This window comes from Oryctolagus cuniculus, chromosome 4, assembly GCF_964237555.1.
Source record: "Oryctolagus cuniculus chromosome 4, mOryCun1.1, whole genome shotgun sequence".
Lineage (NCBI taxonomy): Eukaryota > Metazoa > Chordata > Mammalia > Lagomorpha > Leporidae > Oryctolagus > Oryctolagus cuniculus.
In genome coordinates, this window is record NC_091435.1 from 131,207,908 (window position 1) to 131,228,597 (window position 20,690).

At 47.7% G+C, this 20,690-nt stretch overlaps 1 long non-coding RNA gene across 2 annotated transcripts in view; it reads right to left on the reverse strand.

Moving 5' to 3' along the window:
• The window catches only part of LOC138849368 (uncharacterized), a 42,145-nt gene that overhangs the window by 12,924 nt on the left and 8,531 nt on the right, over window positions 1–20,690 (reverse strand). The window contains exon 2 of one of the 2 annotated variants that reach the window (XR_011388139.1): window positions 1,870–3,756. The exons of the other annotated variant lie outside the window; for it this stretch is intronic. This is a non-coding gene — a long non-coding RNA (uncharacterized lncRNA). Of the gene's footprint in view, window positions 1–1,869; window positions 3,757–20,690 lie in introns of those variants that run through there. 2 annotated transcript variants of the gene reach the window in all.

The following is a 20,690-nucleotide window of genomic DNA, read 5'->3' on the forward strand; positions in this document are numbered from 1 at the left end:
CTCCAGTGTGGCCGGAAGAATGGACATAAGGGGGCGCTGCAATGCTTGCTGCTGGCTGCAGTAAGAGGAGCGGGTGCAGGTAAACTTAGGCGGGCCGCTCACTGCACGGTGCAGCCTGCCGTGTTCTCCCCAGGGGTCACGATGTTTTCCTACCCCTCCTCCACCTTCCTAGCTTTCCCCTCTTCCCTCCCCTCTCCTGCCCCATTCCTCCCCAAAGCTGTCTTCTCCTTGGGGGCTTCACAGCCTCCCATCTGAAAGGAGACGTCCTCCCACGCGGCGGGTCCCCTGGTGTCCTCCCTGCCATGCCCCCACCCCCGCACCCCCCCACCGCTGGTCCCCGCCACTTGTCTGACCCCGTGTGGGGGCTGTGGGGCAGTGGAACATGAATGGCGCATCTTGGGGAGAAAAGCAACAGCATGAAGAGGCAGGATGTGTGCGTTTTCTTTACTGGAGGAGAGTTGCTGGCTTCTGGGTGGAGCAGGTGGGGAGGGAGTGGAGTTTAGTCTCCTAAATGACCTTTCTGTCTCCTCCGTACATTGGAATATTAGGCAGCTGGAAAGGAGTGAAGGCTGGATGCTTGCTACAACACGGATGGGCTTTGAAAACGTAACACCAAGTGAGATGAGCCACTCACAAAGGGACAAACATTGCACGATTCCACTCACACGAAATACAGAGCACAGGCACATTCAGAGAGACAGAAAGTAGGTCTGCGGTGACCAGGGGCTGGAGGAGGCAGCGGCGGGAAGTTAGTGTTCCTGCTCAGGTTGCTGCAAAACCTTTGGAAATGGACCCTGGTGAAGGTTGCACCGCACTGTGCATCTGTTTAATGCCTCCGAATACACCCTTATTGGTGGTTAAAGTGGCAAACTTAACCACAATGAAAAAGTAAAAATAAAAAAAAAAAAAAAACCAAGAACAAAGCTGCAAGGGGCAGGTATGTGAACATAGGCTCTGGCGGTGGAGAGACAGAGGTCGGGTTTTGGGGGTCATTTCCCAGGAGTGTGGCCATGACACCTTGGAAATGTCTGGAACACTCCTGGAGCCTTGGTTGTCTCACCCAGGGGGCAGCTCATACACAGGCCCGGCAAGCCCTGCCCCTCAGGTGTGCTAAGGGCCAGCGAATAGGGTGAAGTGGCAACCCCACGATACGGCTACTAACCAGCCGGCTGTGAGTTAGCAGAGAAGATCATGTGGAGTGAGTCTCTGAAGAAGGCAAAGGACTGGACACTCCCCTCTGTCTAGAACAGAGCAAGCTACCCACCAGGGGCTGGGGGTGTCCGGATGCTGAGAGCTGCCTGGGACAGCGGGGAATCGAGGGCCTGAGTTCCTGGTCTGGAGAGCTGAATCCTGATTGGAGGCAGCTCTTGTCCTTGCTGGGCCTGCCGGGGAAGACACAGTCAGCAAACATGGGCATTGACCTTTGACACTGGACTCCTGCCCAGGGACCTGGACACAATGAATTTGTGTGGTTCTAAGCCACAGAACTCATGCTAATTTGTTATGTGGCAATCTTAAGTTAATACTCTCTTTTCCATCTCAAAATAAAATTCATAGGCAACATAATCTTCTTATACACATACTTTAAAAACATCAATGCAATGCTTTACCTGTGATAAGGAGAAGTAAAAGGACAGAGATTATATCCACCACATACACATTTCAGAGAGTAAGTACCCAGGCATGATCCCAGCAGCAAATGTATGAAACAGCCTGACGTTTGCACCTGCACATAGCACCAGCAGAAATGTCACAGGCACAAACACTCACTGACCCAGCATCTCAAACACCTCACACACAGGTGATTTTTTTCCAAACTAGTGAACAATTCCTGGTGAAATTCCGTAGAAAACAAAACACACTCTTTCGTCTATTTGTATGCTGGTCATATTCCCCAAAGTGTTCCTATAACTTACAACTTCATGAAAAATATTTTGCTTCAGGTTTTATATGCAAATAATTATAATAACATTGAGGTTTGTCCATTGTCACCGTCATCCAGGATGCAGAAAACACACGGTCAGGGGTCCACCTACGAAAGGCTGGAAGCCTCCTTCCTTGTCCTGGTAAACTCCACAGTTTCCGCCCAGATTTCCAACATGAGCCCCCGGGGTGGGTGCTGCTGGCTAGCGGCAGCGGTATTCATACATCCTGGTGCCCCTCCCCGCCTGCTCTCTCTGTCTTTGGGGAATGTTACAGTGAAAAAAGGTACACTGCCAAACATTTCAGCCGCCTCCAGTGGAGGTCCTTTTGTTTGGCAAGATGGCAATGCTGAAATTAAAACACAAAGCCCCCAGTGGCGATGGCAGAGAAACAAGCCCTGCAGGGTCCCTGGCCTTGCACCTTGCAGGCAGCGTCCCAGCCGGAGGGCGGAGGCAAAGCTGTGAGACACGCCCACTCCCCACAAACCCTCCCCTCCCCCAATTCTCAGGCCACCCGCGCAGCGTGAAGCTCTGAAAGCCAGAGGAAGCTGCCTGGCTTCGGATTTCTGTGGCTGATGGCGCTGCTGAGGACAAGGTCACACCGGCCGTTCCCAAGCTGATACTGGACGAGGCTCCGACGCCGCTGGTTTCTTCTGCTGCCCCCACAGGTGGAAGGGTGAATTGCAGCGTGTTTCCCAGCGCCGTGGTGCTAGGCGCTGGTAGCCAGCACCGGGATCTCAAATGTGGCCCAGAAGCGTGACTGCTCCCACTTGCTACATGTAGGGGGGAGCTTCCCATCACGGAAGGAAGGTCGTTGGGCCCAACGTGGACCCTCAAAACAGCATTCACTCATCTTTCTGTGAGAGACTCTGAATGAGAACCGCTCAGAGGTTAACCGGCTTCCCAGCACCTGCCAGCGAAGCCTCTGTCAGCGTCCCTCTGGGAACCCCAGCTTCCTCGGCGCCTCTGCAGGGCGGCTGGGACTAAGCAGCTCCCAGCGAACTCAGCGGCTCCTTCAGCACGGGAAGCCTCAGGGTCCTGAGCTGTTGTTTAGCTGCGGTTAGAGGAAGCCGGGGCAAGAATCTTCACTGCTTGCCCGGGGCACCCGGATCAATTCCCTCTTGGGACAGAGCGCCTCGGCATTACTGTCGATTGGATTCTGACGTGGCGGGTACCGCTGCTTTCTCGGCATGACCTTGTCCTGAAGAGGGGGCAGCATGCAGCTGCTCCTGCTCCGTGCGGGTCCCCAGTCCGCACCTGCCGCTTCTCCCTGGTTTCCGGACTGGCTCTTCTGCAGCCTGCTTACAAGGGAACATTTCTGCTGCAAGGCAGGACTGGCCAGGGCCCTACTTTAGACACAGACAAATCTCACAATCTCACAGCATCTTTTTTTTTTTTTCTTGTCTTGTCCAGAAAGCAAGAGGGGTTGAAGATTTGTTGGGCAGCAGTTCCCTTGCTGAGCAAGTCCTTTCCCCAGAGGATGGAGATGTGCAAGCGACATTTCTGTTCCTATTAGCACCACCCAGAAAAAGAGCGACTCCAGGAGTGTGGACGCTGTGACAAGAACGCAGAGCAAGACAATTGGGAATGTAGGCTTCGGACTCACACGATGGTCTGACGGTGTCGGCTCCACTTCCCTCCTGGAGCCACCCTGTGTTCCTTAGTCCCCAGATACAGTGAGGACGTGGCATCATACAGCTCTTAGCACTACGGCACTAGGTGGCATAATTTTTTTTCTTTCATAGTTATCGAACAGTGGTAGGTCTTCTAATTAAGAGTCATGGATTTCCTAAGGAGCTACAAATAGACAAGGCAGCCACAGAGATGAATTACCCTGAAATTTACAAGTGAAAGTGTGATGAGAATGGGTAGCAAAATGAATTGCATTTCAGAAAGCCTCCAGGTCTTTTAAAGATTTATTTTATTTATTTATTTGGAATGCAGAGGGTGACACACACACACACACACACACACACACACCTTCCATGCACTGTTTCATTCTCCAAATGCCCATGCAGGCAAGACTCGGCCAGGCCAAACCAGGAGCCCAGAACTCCATCCTGATTTCCTATGTGGGTGGCAGGGACCCAAATACTTGAGACATCATCTGCTGCCTTCCAAGGCACATTAGCAGGCAGCTAGATTGGAAGCAGAGTAGCTGGGACTCAAACCAGCCCTCCAATATGGGATGCGGGCATCAGAAGTGGTTGTTTAGCCTGCTGTGCCACAGCACTGCCCTAGAAAGTATCCAGATATTAAAATACAGTGGTTTTTCAGGACTCTGGGCACAGATTACTATGAAGCAGCAGTGAACAACGCTGGCACTACTGACTTTCCAGGCAGCCCTGTGGTGTGGAGGTGTCCTGTGCCTTCTAGAATGTTCAGCAGCATCCCTGGCCTCTATTCGCTGGTGGTTTTTCTCTTCAGCTCAAATCATGACCTTAAAAAATGCCTTCAGATACTGTCAAAAGTCCTCCTGAAGGCAAAGTCCCTCTCAATTGACAGTCATTAACATAAAGTGTTACATTCAATTTTGAAACCGTGTTTTAAGAGGGTAACAACCAAGCTGGAAAAATATTCCCCAAGAAAGGCAATGGTTGCATTTAAGCATTTATTGAATGTGGACATCATACAAAGCACAGAGAGCATTTAAAAGCAAGGTCCTTGGGCTTCAAGTGTTCATTAAATGCCCCTCATTCAACTCGGGGTTCCATAATAGTCTTCAATTACTTGAAGAGCTCTTGATTGAAGATGGACTAGACCACAGGCACAGAGCTGGCAGGGAGGTAGATTTCAGGACATAATGAAAGCTTTGCTTTTAATTGCTCTTTAATAAAAAAATCAAACATCACTTTGCTGTTCAAAGTGAAAAAAACAAGAGCTTCCCTCCTTCACTCCAACTCGCTCTGCGGGGATAACCACAGCTAATAGGGGGAGATTTTCTAGGTCCCCTCGGGTAAAATGGGTTAATGAGGGAATGGTCACAAAAGTCCTACCTCTCCAGGCATTTGAGGCCACGTGGCAATGGCTGAGCCAAAGGCTCCCCGCCTGCCCCACGCCTCTCTCGTTGGCCTCTCTCACTCTTGGGAGAGTCTATAGCACGTTGGTTCCCAGACTTCATTTTCTTTTGTTGTGAACATTTTCTAACCTCCACAGAAGGAGAGAATAATTAAAAACAAAGCAGCCGGCCGGCGCCGCGGCTCACTAGGCTAATCCTCCGCCTAGCGGCACCGGCACACAGGGTTCTAGTCCCGGTCGGGGCGCCGGATTCTCTCCCGGTTGCCCCTCTTCCAGGCCAGCTGTCTGCTGTGGCCAGGGAGTGCAGTGGAGGATGGCCCAGGTGCTTGGGCCCTGCACCCCATGGGAGACCAGGAAAAGCACCTGGCTCCTGGCTCCTGCCATCGGATCAGCGCAGTGCGCCGGCCGCAGCGCGCCAGCCGCGGCGGCCATTGGAGGGTGAACCAACGGCAAAAGGAAGACCTTTCTCTCTGTCTCTCTCTCTCACTGTCCACTCTGCCTGTCAAAAAAAAAACAAAAAACAAACAAACAAAAAAAAAAAACAAAGCAGCCATGGTCCCAGTACCCAGATGTAACCATTGTCAAGATCTTGCCACATTTATCTCATTGATCCTTTTTCTTTTTACCCCGAAGTATTTTTTTTAAGATTTTTATTTATTTATTTGACAGAGTTACAGACAGTGAGAGAGAGAGAGAGAGAGAGAGAAAGGTCTTCTCTCCGTTGGTTCACTCCCCAAATGGCCGCCACAGCTGGAGCTACGCCAATCCGAAACCAGGAGCCAGGAGCTTCTCTCCTGGTCTCCCATGAGGGTGCAGGGCCCAAGCACTTGGGCCATCCTCCACTGCACTCCCGGGCCACAGCAGAGAGCTGGACTGGAAGAGGAGCATCCGGGGCTAGAACCAGGTGCCCATATGGGATGCAGGGGCTGCAGGCGGAGGATTAACCTAGTGTGCCACCACGCCGGCCCCATACCCCGAAGTATTTTAAAACAGATTCCAAGCTTCATGCTATTTCACTCCCATGTACTTCAGTGCATTTCTCGAAAACATATAGAATTCCTAGACTGTGATGCTTTCAAACCCAAGGATGGACGCTGAAGGATGGAGTGGAAAGAACAGGAGGAGGAGGGGCAAGAGGTACAGAAGGGGTAGGAACAGGTGGGGAGGAGAGGGGAGAGGAGTAGAAGGGAGAGGTGAGGAGGGGAGGGGAAAGGAGGAGAGGGGAAGGGTGGGAAGAGGAGAGGGGAGGGGTGGGAAGGGGAGGGGAGGGGAGGGGACTGAGGGGCTGCCAAAATCTAAACCATCAAGGCTGGGAGAGAGCAAATCAGCTGGGGGTTGGGAATAAGAAGGGAATTTGGGGTGAGCTAGATGAGAAGCAGTGAGACTCCAAGGTTCATTACAACAGGAAGGAGAGACAAGGGGATACTGGGAAGATTATAAAGGATCAGATTTGATCACCCACAGACTCTTCAAAAGATTTAAGTGAAGGCTGAATTTTAAAAATCTGATTTTTGATAAATGTTAAAAATATGACTCTAGGGGACGGTGCTGTGTGTAGAGGGTAAAGCCACTGCCTGCAGTGCCACCATCCTATATGGGCATTGGAAGCACATTTTGAAACTGTATTGCTAGTTCGAGTCCCAGCTGTGCTACTTCCTATACAGCTCTCTGCTATGGCCTGGGAAAGCAGTAGAAGATGGCCCAAGTCCTTGGGCCCCTGCACCTGCGTGAGAGACCCAGAAGAAGCTCCTGGCTCCTGGCTTCGGATAGGCGCAGCTCTGGCTATTGTGGTCAATTGGGGAGTGAACCAGTAGATGGAAGACTTATCTCTCTCTCTCTCTTTCTCTCTCTCTCTCTGCTTCTTCTCTCTCTGTGTGACTCTGACTTTCAAATAGATAAATAAATCTTTAAAAAATATATATGACTCTAGGAGTAGGCATTTTCTTGGGTGGTTAAGATGCCCATGTCCTGGAACAAAGTACCCAGGTTCAATACCTGGTTCTGGCTCCTGATACCAGCTTTCTGCTCATGCAGAGCCTGGAAGCCAGCAGTGATGGCTCAAGCAGGTGGAGCCCTGCACTTCCATGGGAGACCTGAATTGAGTTCCGGGCTCCTGGCTTCCAACTGGCCTAGCCTTGACCATCATGGGCATTTTTGAGAGTAAACTAGTGAATGGAAGATTTATCTTTGTTGTCTCTGTCTTTCAAAAAATATTAACTTTACTCTGAGTTTGAACCATGTAAGACGTAGCTCCAATGAGGTTCATATACATTAAACGTGTTAGTTTGTCTTAGGAAGAAAATGGAACACATGATTTTGACTCCATATTGTAGCCATGGTAGAATGTTTTTTACAGACCCCCTCAGCGTGGTCCAGGCTTTTCTGTAAGTGCTGCAAGTGGACCATCCATTTTTTTCAATCCACAGCTTTATGCTACAGGGACTATGATTATCCCTGTTTTATATACGGGGGAATTTTGGCTTAAAGAGATTGTAATATCTTGCCCAAAGTCACTGTGGTTTAGACCCAGGTTTTGAACTTGAATATAAGAGCTGGTGTTATTACACAGCTGGTAAGGCTGCCACCTGTGGTGCCAGCATCCCAAGTGGGCGCCGGTTAGTGTCTCAGCTGCTCCATTTCCAAACCAGCTCCCTGTTAAATGGACTGGGAAAAGCAGCAGGGGATGCCCCAAGTGCTTGGGCCCCTGCAATCCATGTGGGAGACCTGGAAGAAGCTCCTGGCTCTTGGCTTTGGCCTTGCCCAGTGCTAGCTGCTGTGGCCATCTGGGGAGTAAATCAGCAGGTGGACGATCTCTCCCTCTGTCTTTCCCTCTGTCTCTGTAACTCTGCCTTTCAAGTAAGTGAATAAATCTAAAAAAAAAAATCAAGTCTATCTGTCGCCTGCCAAGTGCGATTCTCAACCATTCCACCACACTAGCTGTGCTGCAAGTAGAATTGTGGTTGGAAGTTTCCAAGCAATGTTCTGTTGGAAACAGCCCCTCTACAAGTCCTTCATTGCTTTCTTGGCATTCCAAAGGGGTTTCCACGTCTATCAATAGCTGTAAACAAGCAAACTGTCTTTGGGAGCATAAAACCATTGAGGTGAACTCCCTGCTCATGGACAAGATGAGCTGGAAGGAGACCAAGGGATTAGGAGCAGGAACTCAGACAAACCTGGCATTGAATCCTGCTCTTGTCCTTAAAGGCTCTGGGACCTCAGAGAAATCACATCACCTCCAGTTTGTGCCTGGGCAAAGCACTGTTACTGCATTGTTACCAGGGTTGGTGACATGAAAGTCAGTGAGGGAAGAATGAAATAGTTTATAAGCAAGGAAGCCACATAGCTAGGCAGCAGTGTCAAGTCTCAGTGTGGACCGGTGTTGCTGGCCATTTGTCCTGTCTGTACTGAGAAGCCTTCAGCTTGTGTCCGACAAAATTTAAGTCATGGTTCCTAAAGAGTGTCTCTGCTTTTGATGTCACCCTTTGGGCTGGCCTTTGTGGGTGGAAAGCACTTGCTGGCATGTGGAGGTGTGGCTGGGTAGGGTGGCGTGGAGCTAGAATCAGCCACCAACAAAACAGCACCTTCGTTGAGGTTGGTAAGTGTCAAGGATGGATACTACCTCCCTTGCTATCGTCCAACACTATGAAAGATGGCCAGGGCCCCTTCATTGCACACAGGGGGACCAGTTGTGAGGATGAGACTCTCAGTATTCAAATTAGGACCACCCAGGGCAAGGTGGGATGAGCTGGTCATTCTTCTTGCACAGCTCCGGGGTGATCTTCCCAAGCTCTGGGTGAATGATAGTTACTTGCCTGGGACACTGTGTAGCTATATACTAGCTCCAAAAAGGCTCGTTATAAAAAATCTTTCTGGTTAAAGTTAAAATAATTACAAACCGTTTGTATTCTTAATGGTTAACTCCAAGTACCTCCACTAATGAGAAAGGGCTAGAGAAATAAATAACAAAGTTATTTGATCTCTAGTTGGAGAAAAGGTCAATCTTTTTGGCTTTAAAACTAACTAATAAAATTATTTGGTTTCCATTTGAAGAATAAAGCCAATTTCCTTCCCTCAACCTCTTATTCCCTCAGCTGTTTTATCTCCTCAATGTTTTCACACTTACGGAAAAGGTAAAACAGTAGAACCGACAACTCCCTAGGTTCTACTGAGTTTTTAAAGTTTGTTAACATATTGCCATATTTGCATTTCCTCTCTTTGGCTTGCACTCTCTGTGTAAAGGATGCTTTTTAAAACACACAGAAAATATAATTAAAAGGTAAGTTTATTTGTGTTCAAAAATTTTGAAAATCATGCATAGTTTTTTTTATTTTATTTTTATTTTTTGACAGGCAGAGTGGACAGTGAGAGAGAGAGATAGAGAGAAAGGTCTTCCTTTGCCGTTGGTTCACCCTCCAATGGCCGCCGCGGCAGGTGTGCTGCGCTGATCCGAAGGCAGGAGCCAGGTGCGTCTCCTGGTCTCCCATGGGGTGCAGGGCCCAAGCACTTGGGCCATCCTCCACTGCACTCCCTGGCCACAGCAGAGAGCTGGCCTGGAAGAGGGGCAACCGGGACAGAATCAGGCGCCCCGACCAGGACTAGAACCCGGTGTGCCGGCACCGCAAGGTGGAGGATTAGTCTATTGAGCCACAGGGCCAGCCCATACATAGTTTTTTCACAACGTGCCTTTCTCGTGAATGTTTGGGAGACCCCTCTGTACTGATATGTGTATATATTTCATGTTTGCTCTGCCTCCCTCCTTCCTTCCCTCGTTCTTTCTGTTTAGGCTCATGAGTTCTTTCTTCCCATGCATGAACTCAGGTTTACGTATTCTTCTTCTCGTTGATTTGAAAGTAAGTTGCAGACATGAGAGCTCACTCCTGAGTGCCTCAGCATTCCTCCAACTGCCATAATTGTACTTATGAAAGAAAAGATTCCATACAATCGTCCAATGTTATTTTTTTCCAGTTGTACCCAAACTGATGCCTTTCAATGAAAAAGATGACATTGTCACTCAGTGATGTATTGCATCTTTGCCCACTCCCTTTAGGTCTTTATCTTCGACAGCCTGTTGGTAAGGCAAGGCTGCGTTCACTGCTGACTGTGCTGAGGAGTGCTCTGACGGAGGCTGATGGCGTCTCCGGCTGGGAAGGCAGATGGACACTCACTGATGTTTCTGAAGTCTGATTGAGGTGGGAGGCTAGAGCGAAATTAGTTTGTAATCTGTAAGTCCTGTATTCAATAGCTTCAGGATGAAAGTTTTGCTTCTCTAGATGTTGGCTCTAATCCAAAGAATTAACCTGGGCCTGGTCTAACCCTGGCTTTGTGTGTTTTTCTACCTGGACTCCATCCAGGGTGGAAGACAAAAGAAGAGGAGGACTAACTCTGCTAGGCCTCTCCACCAGCTGGTCATCTCCACCAGCAGTGAACTAAGAGGTATAGATGGGACAGACACTGCGATTTCCACATTGTTTCCCTTTACCTCTGTAGATTGTTTCCTACACATAATAAATGTTGCACAGACCATCCATAGAAACCTCTAGTAGACTTTGTAATTAGGCATGTGAAATTCTTCAGGATTGGCTGCAAGGACCTAACACCCATCTGTTAGCATTTTCCTGGCGCCAATGTAAACTCAAAATGACAGTGGCCTAAGCAAATCTGCACACAATGTCAAATTCAGGAGCCAGTCTTGAGGTTGTATGAAGGCTTCACCTTGTTACCAGGGAATTAGCTCCTATTTCTTTATCCCCCCATCCTTAGCACTGGCTTTCATCCTCACTGTGGCCACGTGACCACAGATGGCAGCTGCAGTTCCAGCCATCACGTCTGCTTTCCAGGCAACAAGAGCAAAAGGGAAGGGCGAAAGGGCATGCTTCCTAATGGAGTCTACCTTCTCTAAGAAGCTTCTTGGAAATCCCACCTATTAGTTACTTCTCATGGACTACCCCAGTTGTAAGGGGGTCTGGGAATTGTGGTCTTAGTTGCTCTGAATAAAGCCAGGTTTCAGTTAGTGAGGAGAAAGGGGAGAATGCAGGTTGGAGGGCCACCTGGCAGCCGATCATACCAGTGCATGGCAGGATCCCTAAGGGAGCCGAGGCAGGAGGCAGTCAGGCCCCTCGGGAGACAAGAGCCTGAAGCTGGAGGCTCTTGGGTACTCAAGGTGCCCCACTGGGGTCTCCTCCTGGGGCTCTCTGGTTTCTCAGCACAGCTTCCTCCTACTTCTTTTTTTTAGCCTGGCCCTTGGCATCTCTTTGTACAAGGTCAAGATGGCCACTCCCTGCACACACACATACACACACACACACCCAGTTCTCAAGGTCTCTGCTCACGGAAACTGGTAGAAAGTGCAGAGCGCAGAGCTCCTCGGACTTCTGCTTCCCCCACTTCCAACTGCTCCTGGTCACGGAGCCTGTTGGTGCAAACACGTCCTCTGTGTGTGTGCCTGGTGTGTCTGCGTGTGTCGAGGTAGCAGGAGTTATTCTCAAAAGGGCACTCCTCAGCCAGAGGAGGCTCTCTGCTCTAAGCAGACAGAAAGTAGTAAAATAAGCCTCCACTTACAAAAGCATAGGTAACCAGAAAGCTCAAGTTAAAAACCAAGTGCCCCGGACAAGGAAATCATCAAGGCCCTGTCAGACCCTGAATCGCGACATCAAGAAAATGATAGGTTCAGGCCTATATCATTCTTAAGTGCTTTCTGTATCATTTGGAATCTATAAAAACAACAAAACCCCCTGTCATTTATTTCTGGGCTGGGTGGGGATACCCAGCTACCCAGAATAGTCCATCCCAGGCCTGCCAAACAAACAGGGTTTACCGTCTTCCCTGGAGCCTGGAACGGTTTTCGGGCAAACAGACTCCACATTTCTATGAGTTTTCAGATGCTGAGTACCAGCCAGCTCCACCCCACCAAGGGTAATTGTTGACAGCTGTGTCTTGAAAAGCGTTTCTTTTGTTGCTCATCCTGCTGAGTGAGCTGAATGGCTTCATTAACATTTAGGCCATGGTGCCCGTTCAAGTGCTTGGGAGGTATTTGGATTTCAGATGAGGGTGTTTTTTTTTTTTTAAAGTCTTGTTCCAAACATGACAAGCCTCCATTTTGGTAATGAGTTTTTGTGTGTTTGGGTGCTATTGAGAGTTGATTTGCTTCTTTGTTCATTTGTCATGCAAAGACGTACAGAAATGATTGTTACCAGTTGACCTAGTTATTAAGCCTTTTACATTTGTAAAGGGCTAATTTCAAACCGGTCCTTACAGTAGTGATGTCTGTTGGTGCTTCAGTGCCTAAGAAGATAGCGCCAGCTCCAATGGGGGCTAGGCAGGGGAATGGGGAAGGAGAAGCTGCAGAGGCTCCCCTAGGCCACCCCAACCAAAGGTCCAATTTCAGCAAAGGACAGTGAACTTGCTATGACAGCTCAATCAACGTAAATCCTTCCGCCTACCTTCCAGGGAGATTTGCACACAGAACCATTTCTCTGTAGGGAGTCAGACGCTCTAGCAGCAACCAGGAGCAGAAGGATTCCTGTGACAATCCCTTAAAGCTTCCAGAACTCCCTCTCTTGCTTTCTAACAGGATCTCGGTGCCTCTGAGGGTGACAGCTGCATGGGTCTTCTCCCTTGCACCTAGAGGTGAAGCCTGGGACCCTAATCCTGCACATAAACTGCAAGGGGAAGTCACTGCACGAAGCCTTCGGAAAACTTCTCAAGGAACTCAGGTGTGCCTGACACCTGCGGGGCCTTGTCCCTGCCCTGCCTCACCCTTGTATCTTCTTACTGTCTGAAACACTGCTGCGATGGCTGGAGATGCTGGTGGGTTCTTGTCTTCGTGCAAGAAGACTTCAGGGGTGAGACAGAGAGCAGTGGGAAGAAAAAAGGCAAGGTTTTATGGGGTGGGGCATCGGTGAGAACGGATGAGCCCCTCTCTAGACAGAAGCTGGGAGAGAGCGCCCAGTCACTCAGACTGGGGAAAGCAAGGCTCCATGGTCACATGAAGAGAACGCACCTGGCAGGCCAGGAAGGTGGCTCAGCAGAGAGCTGAGAGCGCAGTCTTTGCTCAGACTGGGGTTTTTAAGGGGATGGGTCCAGTTCTTCCCCCGGTTTCTCTTTCCCCTCCAGGACAAAAAGAATTCCTCCCAGCTTTTACTACTCAATGCTATCAGAAGGGGTTGCCCACCTGGCACTGGGCAGAGAAGCTTCCCTTAGGGTGCCTGCCTGGGTGGAAGGATGCAATGGATTTATTGCTCCACGTTATCAGGCCTAGGGGAAGGGCTGAGACCACCTGGAAAGTTACTGGGGTCTGGGCAGGACTTTGCAGGGTAGATACCATGCCGCCTCCAAGGTGAGCTCCTGCAGATGCTGCTGCATCGCTCTCGGGCCCCTCTCGCACACACATAGGCTACTTTCTAACTTCCTGCCTAGCAGAGGTGCATTGGTCATCCAGGGAGGGCATGGAGCAGGATGATGGAAGGAGCCTGAGCCCTGACGTCAGCTCAACCACAGCTACCACTTCCGATTGCCCAGCTCTGGGCTTTTCTGGTTGAGATACCAAATAGGGTTTTCTGTTATTTGCAGCAAACGTATTTTAATTGAACTCTGTGTATTGGCACAGAGAGGGCTTTTTGTTTGTTTCGGACTGGAGTGAATTCTGGTTATCTCTTACTGTACAAGAAGTGACTCCCAGTGTTACTTAAGGTAACACTGATTGTATTACATCTCTCGGCCTTGGGGTCAGGGATTCAGGCAGCCTCATTTGGGCATTTTTTTCTGCATGGGGTGAGGCCACTGGGTGGTACTCAGCTGGTGACAGACGGGCAAGACAGAGCTGGGGCTCAGGGGGGTGTGTCAGCTGAAGCACTTGCCTGTGGCTCCTGCAGCATGACCCTCAGGCCGGTCAGATTTACATGGGACCTCAGGGCACCCAGACAGAAAAAGTTCCAAAAAGACAGAGGTTTCTGGTTTCCCAAACCTGGGCCTAGAAAAAAGCATTATATCACCCCCACTGTGTTAAATTGGCCAAAGTAGTCACAGAACCTATCTAGACTCCTTTTTTTTAAAGAGTTCATTGATAACTTATATATTTGAAAGGCAGAGCAACAGAGAAAGAAGAAGAGACAGAAAGAGCGATCTTCTCTCTGTTGATTTACTTCCAATACAAAGAATAAGGCTACAACAGCCAGGGCTGGGCCAGGTAGAAGCAGAAGCCAGAACTCCCTCCAAGACTCCCATGTGGCTGGCAGGTCCAAGCACTTGAGCCACTGTCTGCTTTCTCCCAGGAACATGCAATAACAGGAAGCAGTATTGGAAGACGAGTAGCCAGGACTCAAACCAACACTCCCATATGGGATGTCAGAGTGTTCCAAGTAATAGCTTAACCCACTGTGCCAAAACACCGGCCCCCATACTTACCTAGATTTTGAGGCAAGGGAACTCAGATCTTCCTCCCGGTGGGAACATTGTCAAAGAATTTGTGGCCATCTTAAATCCACCACTAGGGCAGTGAGCTACAGGCCTACAATTGTCAGACTTCTCAGAGTAGACCCAGTAAGCCACTCTCTGTGACATCTTGCAGGTAGACAGATGGTCTACAAGGTGCCCTCTTGTCTGGACACTGGGACTGTATGGTGAAAAAAACCAATAAGGTCCTCTCGGGTAAAATTTGAGGTTGTAAGAGATGGAAAAATGGCTGCCCTCTACCCTTCTAGGTTCTTTGGTTGGTCTGTGCATTAAATTGACATAAGATAGATTAACAAGAGGAAAAACCATATTTAATTATGTACATAGTATTAAAAGAGAAAATTACAGGACATCTACTTTTGTAGCTGTTCATTGGTTTTATTTGGAATTCTACAATCATGCAGCAGTCTAGAATGTTCCACCTTTCCACAGGGATAGAGAATATATGTACAGTTAGAGAAAAGGATATGACATACAGAAAATGCAAGGGAGGTACACAGGTAGCCTGATTTTTTATAGCTCATGTCTGTCTTTTTTGAACTGATCTGAACAGTGGAAACACTTGTGGCTGGCTGAGACTCCAATACTTGTTTCAGGAGTGGATTATACACATCAAGTTTGGTTGTAGTTCATTATGTGTGGGGAAAACTTCAGGTCAAGGTTAAAATTTGTACAGAAGCAGCTTTAGGTTAAATGTAATGTAATTTAATAATATGCATGAGAGTTCCACAAAATATGGGACTTGCAGAAGAAGGGTCAGATGAGGGAAACATATAGAACATTCTGAGCTCCAGAAAGAGTAGGGACTTGGGGCTTCTAGGGGGGTGGTGGAGACAAGTTATGCAATGGGGAAGGGAGGAACTGTATGGTAAATAAACATTGTGTTGTTATGCAGATAAAACGTCACAGTAACCTCTTCCCCATAGAGATACCTTTGCTAGTGTAAATTTCCTTTAAAAATATAAATTTCTTTTGCAAAAGCACAGTTTTTCAGAGCTACTGAAGGTTCTCAGAACAGCCATCTTGAAATATGCCAAGGGCTGGTTCTGTGATGTAGAATGTTAGGCCTCCACCTGCAGTGCCAGCATCCCTTGTGGGCACTGGTTCAAGTCCTGGCTGCTCCACTTCCGATCCCGCTCCCTGCTAATGCTCCTGGGAAAGCAGCAGAAGATGGCCCAAGTACTTGGGCCCCTGCACCCATGTGGGAGACTCAAAAGAAGCTCCTGGCTCCTGGCTTTGGCCTGTCTAAGCCCCAGTCCTTGTGACCATCTGACGAGCAAACCAGCTGATGGAAGGTTTCTCTCTCTCTCTCTCTTCTCTCTTTGTTTTTGTGATTTAAAAGAAAGAAAGAAAGAAAGAAATATGCCAGAGAAATATACTTTGGCGTTGGCATATTCTGGTCTCCTTTGGTCATATTTTAGGGTGGTATGTCCTGAGCCCTAACAAATCTCTTAATGGACATGCAACAGGGGATTACTATTAAAATTCATATTTGGACCTATATGGTGACCCAAAGTGGCTGTTATAATGGTAAAAAGAGCCCAGGCCACAGATGAGGGCTCTTCCTGTGTTTTTGTCTTCAGCTTGGTACTAAATATTTCTGTGACCATGGGAAAATCTGGTTATACCAACAGGGTTCTGTTTCATCCTCAGAAAAAGGCAGGGACTGGATTTTATGATCTCCAAGGTCTCTTCCACTGTCAAGTTTTATGGGCCTAGGTAATCACTATTTATGATCATGAAAAAAGCTGGAGTCACGGTTTCTTTCCTTAACTCCTAAAACTAGCAGATCTTTTCTGTAGTCAAATTTCACTGCTTTTGTCTTCCACAGGCATAGTTCATTTACAGAGCAGTCCTCAGAGAGAACACGGGGTAAAGGCAATATTTTTATGAAAATTAAATCTTCCCAGCTAATTGGATTTCCCTGAGAACTTGTTCTTTCTAAACTTTCCCTGCTGTTCTCTTTTTAAAATTGTAATACGAAGTGTTTCCACTGTCACTGGAACATGACAAGCAGGCTCAGTATGGCCAAATGTTGCAGGGTTCACGGGGTTCTCAAACTCCATGGGAACCTGAGAGAAGTCTTAATAACAAAGTGCATGAACAAGAGCTGCAGAGAGAGAACACCGGGATCTGGTTAACAAAAGGAGACCCTGCACGACCAACAGCTGATTGCTAGGAGGGTAATATAATATTGGCCTCAGCGGTGAGAGAACCACCAGCGGCACCTCTTCAAGGAACTACTCCTTTCTTTCCACCATAAAGACTGTTAGTAATAAAGTGTCCTTTAACCTCACAAAAATTGGAGATGTCTAGTAAAGTCCTGGAATACTAAAGTGACTCAAAGCACTAGGGTAAGTTTTGGGGATTTGGTAAGTGGAAAAACCTCCATTTCTAAGGGACAACAATATGTATGACTTTTGCTATTACTTCCTGCAGTATTCTGAGCAAATCTAGGATTATTTTATGACTGCTGCATGGATAAACAAAATTTGGGTTTCTAGAAGAAAACGTTTCCATAGTGTATTTGTTTTAAGATTTATTTACTTATTTATTTAGGGCTCGTATGGAGCAGCAGGTTAAGCTGCTGCCTGTGAGGCTGGCATTCCATATGAGTGTGTGTTCGAGTCCTGGTTGCTTCACTTTCAGTCTGTTAGGTAGGAAGTCAGATATGAGCTTATGTGTGTGTGACAAAGGCCTAAAGAGAAGACGTCTATGTCCAGCATATGCATCTGCATCTCAAAGTCACCCCGATAACGTTTCAGGGGCAGCCCAGTATCTGCATCCTGCCGTGCCCCCTTCTACCGGATAACCTGCCAGGTGGGGGTCCCTGCCCCTTCTGCCTGATAACCTTCCAGATGCAGCCCAGTATCTGCATTTCAAATACCCTGCTCCCATCCTGATTCTCCAGGGGGTCTTGCTCACCCTTCCTCTAACTCAGGGTGGCGCCATCCAGGCTTCCTCCTGTCTGATAACTTCAGGGGGAAAACTCAGATAGGAGTTTTTCTATTAACATCCAAAAGAGTCCTTTGTTCCAAGAGGAGCAGAGGTGGGGAAGCAAGACCCATCTCCTTAAAAACCCCCGGCCTCAACCAGACTGCAGCTCAGCCCTCTGCCTCTCTGCTGAGCCACCCACCTGGCCTGCCCAGGTGTAATCTCTCCACTCAACCATGTAACCTCGCTCTCCCCAAGTCTGAGCGACTGGGCTTTCTTCTCAGGTTCTGTCTGGAGAGGTGCCCATCCATTCTTTTTTTTTTTTTTTTTTTTTTTTTGACCGGCAGAGTGGACAAAGAGAAAGGTCTTCCTTTTGCCGTTGGTTCACCCTCCAATGGCCGCCGCGGCCGGCGCACCGCGCCAATCTGATGGCAGGAGCCAGGTACTTATCCTGGTCTTCCACAGGGTGCAGGGCCCAAGTACTTGGGCCATCCTCCACTGTACTCCCGGGCACAGCAGAGAGCTGGCCTGGAAGAGGGGCAACCGGGACAGAATCCGGTGCCCCCACCCCAACCGGGACTAGAACCCGGTGTGCCGGCGCCGCAAGGCGGAGGATTAGCCTAGTGAGCAGTGGCGCAGGCCCCATCCATTCTTATGGATGTCCCTTCCCTAATAAACCTTGGAATGCCAATATTATGGGTGGTGGCTTAACCTGTGCCACAACACTGGCCTCTGTAGTGCATTTTTTCTTCCTTTATCTTAATACGGATCATTACTATGTGAGGTTTCCAGTTTGTTTTGGGAAATATATATGGGCTCCATTCCAGGATGCAGCTTTGTGAAGTGAGATGACTTCTTGCTGAGGTCAGTCATGATAGTAACCAGTCTCCGTTGGACTGACTGGCCCAGAAGATCAAAGCACCCAAAAACTTACATTTTATAATGAGCATTGTGACACTAAGGATCCCCCAAATACTAATATATAATAGTTAGGGTATTTACATGCCAGCAGTGTGTCAGACACTATGCTAGAAACTTCTGTACACGTAGTTCTTATCCCCACAGTAGTTACAGAAGATCTTATTGTCTCCACCTGGAAACACCCAAGTTCTGGGAGGTAGAGTCTTCACATTGTAATTCCAACCCAGTCCTGTCTGTTGACAAAGCCCAAGATTTTCCCACTTTTGTCTTTATCCAATTATCCCTTTGGGGATAGTGCAAATATTGTTAGAACACCATAGAACACTGGAAAACAAATAACTTGTATTTTGTTCACTTGGTAACAAAAGACAAGATAATCAGGCAGCAATTACATTGTTGAAACAGGATATTTTCCCTTTAAGAATTCTATGGTAAATATCCATTGTATTCAATGGAGCTCTTTTTCACCTCAACAAATGCTACTCAGAGATTCATGAAAACTACAAAAGAGATTAGCTATGTCTGTGTGCTGGGTAAGAAGATAAAATACCCTCTAATTTTATCAAGTGCTGCCTGTTTGGACCCACTGAGTTTGAAGTGTAAGCCACCCTCCCCACACCTTGCCTTTTGAGCATATTCTTCCCATTCAGAACTCTTCACTGTTACCCTCACTTTCCTTTATTGCTCCCAGGAGACCTCTTTCTACTCTTCACTTGCAAGCATCCCGTCTCTAAGCCTGCCTGGCATCTCTGACTCCTGTTGACTTAAGAGCATTTAAAAACAAACACTTTGAGAAAAATACCACTTTCAGGAATGGTTGTACACAATGCTTCCTATCTGAACCCAAATTGCACACCCCCACCCGCTTCCTCTGCTAGGGAGCTTTGCAGATATTTTGTAGAGTCCCTATTATCAAGTTGTGAAGAATAGACTTACAAACATAACTTATCTTAATTCGCTACTTATTAGAATGTTGTATAAAGATTTTGAAGAAAGGAGAATAAAATCAGGGGCCCAAATATTACTTTTAAAAAGTAGAGTTAGATTTGGGGAGGGTTGGCGTGTTTACTATGTTGGTCTTCTAGTCCATGAACATAATACATCTCTCCATCTTAAAACTCTTAAATTTCTGGGGCTGGTGCTGTGGCATAGCAGGTTAACGCCCTGGCCTGAAGCGCGGGCATCCATATGGGTGTCAATTCTAGTCCCGGCTGCTCCTCTTCTGATCCAGCTCTCTGCTGTGGCCTGAGAGAGCAGTGGAGGATGGCCCAGTCCTTGGGCCCCTGCACCGCGTGGGAGACCCGGAGGAGGCTCCTGGCTCCTGGCTTCGGATTGGCACGGCTCCAGCCACTGTAGCCAATTGGGGAGTGAACCAGCGGATGGAAGACCTCTCTCTCTCTGCCTCTCCTCTCTCTGTGTAACTCTGACTTTCAAATAAATAAACAAATAAATCTTTAAAAAAAACTCTTAAGTTTCTTCCATCAGTACTTTCCATTTTCAGCATATATGTTTTATTAAATTTATACCTAATTTTTTTCAGTGATTATAAATAATATTGTGTTTTTAATTTTGGCTTCTATGTATTCATTCAAGTATATAAAAATATAATTGACTTTTGCTTGTTAGTCTTGTATCCTGTGACTTGCTCAATTTAACTTTAATTCTAGGAACTGTTTTGTAGATTTTAAAATACAGATTTTATTTCATCTAAATTTAAGTTGTATATCCCTTCTCTTTCATTTTCATTTTTATTAACATGGATTTAAATTCAGGTGAGTCCTGGTAATACAAGACACAAACATTTCCTTTTATTTATTTATTTATTTATTTATTTTGACAGGCAGAGTGGACAGTGAGAGAGAGAGACAGAGAGAAAGGTCTTCCTTTGCCGTTGGTTCACCCTCCAATGGCCGCCACGACTGGCGCGCTGTGGCCGGCGCACCGCGCTGATCCGAAGGCAGGAGTCAGGTACTTATCCTGGTCTCCCATGGGGTGCAGGGCCCAAGTACTTGGGCCATCCTCCACTGCACTCCCTGGCCACAGCAGAGCTGGCCTGGAAGAGGGGCAACCGGGACAGAATCCGGTGCCCCAACCGGGATTAGAACCCAGTGTGCTGGCGCTGCAAGGCGAAGGATTAGCCTAGTGAGCGCGGCACCGGCCCAAACACTTCCTTTCAAACACACAATTAGCATGTAGATACAGGATCTTAAATTATCCTCAGTAAGCATAAAAAACTTGCCCTACACTATACTTCCTAAACTTTAAGAATAACTCACAAAATATAAAGGCTAAAGGCCAACTCTCCCTTGTCCTGTTAGTGGTTTTGTTCTTCTATCTGCCTTCACTAAATATACGTATACAAAGAGAAAGTGTGAAAATCCACTTTTATATCTACTACAAGATTAATGATCCTCATATCAAATGAAATTGCTGGTAGTAAGCTGT